The sequence below is a fragment of the Oratosquilla oratoria genome, unplaced genomic scaffold, assembly GCF_046742065.1.
Source record: "Oratosquilla oratoria isolate Oo_2021 unplaced genomic scaffold, ASM4674206v1 SCAFFOLD79, whole genome shotgun sequence".
NCBI lineage: Eukaryota > Metazoa > Arthropoda > Malacostraca > Stomatopoda > Squillidae > Oratosquilla > Oratosquilla oratoria.
In genome coordinates this window covers 485001-486541 of record NW_027467743.1, presented here as the reverse complement: position 1 = coordinate 486541, position 1541 = coordinate 485001, and positions in this window count along the sequence as shown.

The following is a 1541-nucleotide window of genomic DNA, read 5'->3' as shown; positions in this document are numbered from 1 at the left end:
CAGTGTGAACACTTACTTGCCGTTAGGTAAGTTACTTGCAACTAGCATTACCGGCTACTAAACTAGCCCTACGCCAACGAGGCTTTAGTGAAGCAGCCCTGCTGTGGATGGTGTTTTATGATTTTTTGTTTTATTTGACCAAATGACAAGACATCTTGTCATCGGAGTTTAATGGGTTAACCTTAAACAAGAGCATTTCTTCAACATTATCCAGCGATTCTATCCTTGGGAAAGATCTAAGGCAGAAATAATCAGGGAGTGACAGTAAAACTTAAAAAATTATCAGTACCTTATCTTATGTTATTCTATTTATTTTCATTATTATTTTCATTAATTACTTAATTATTTAGTCATTTGTTTGATTATTTATCTACTTACTGATTAATCTCTTTCATCTATTTTTATCTAAATCATTTAGTTATTTATGTGTTCTTTTGTCTTAAACGACTCTATCAATGGGAGTCGATCCTTTGATTTTAGGTCGTTTTTTGTCATTAAGACATAGATGCAACACATTGAACTACGACGGAGATCTACAAGAAAAGTTTCGGAAATTGTCTTCTACAGTTCTTATGTAGACTTATTTCACTGAACCTTTCATTCAGTAGTTATCTATATACCAAGAGCTTTTTCCCCCTTATAAGGGGGGTAGCTAAGTCAGGGACAGGTACTTATTCCAACGCATTTCATTCCCCTCCATCACTCTTTCCACCCGTCCCATCTCAGCTCCTCATGGATGACGGGTCATCCCTGCATCCGCCGACTGCCCTGGGTCAAACGAAATGCAGCAGCTAGGAAGTAAAATTGGGTAATAAATTAGGGCGAACGAATGATGAAAGACGGGGCAAGTGTGTGACTGAGTGGACGCTGCGAGATGGGAAGCGTGCAAGAGGGAGACCAGGTGGAGAGACGAGACAGAGAGAAGTTTGCAGGAGTGGCATGGCAGAGGTTAGCCCAGTCGTGCGAGGCATGGAACGGTGTGAAAGAGGCCTTTGTTGAAGTTTCTCATTGTCTAATCTTCACACATTCATTTATCTATCTTAACTTATCTATTCATTTACCTATATATTCATTTGGTTATTGATTCATTCTATTAATTTTTTCAACCAATACTCCAATACTCCATTCAAATATGTTTGCTTTAAAAAAAATAAAAGAATAAATAAATAGATGAATAAATGAACATAGGTAGAACCAATGTCATCTCGGTGTGTGTGTGTGTGTGTATATATATATATATATATATATATATATATATATATATATATATATATATATATATATATTCATATTCACGTAAGCACAAACATATATGATTATGTATACGCAAACGAGGAAAAGCTAAATTCTTAGATATATACCACGCATGCATACACAATATCCGCCTTATTTCTTGGAAGGAAAAGCGAATTCCCAAGGCCAGAAAACCCAGACAAGAATCCGGAATCCGGGGAATAAATATCAGGCGGACACGGCCGGGACTAAATATTGCCGGAAGAAAAGGGGACGTACACAGCACCGGGCACTGTCCGGGGATCCGG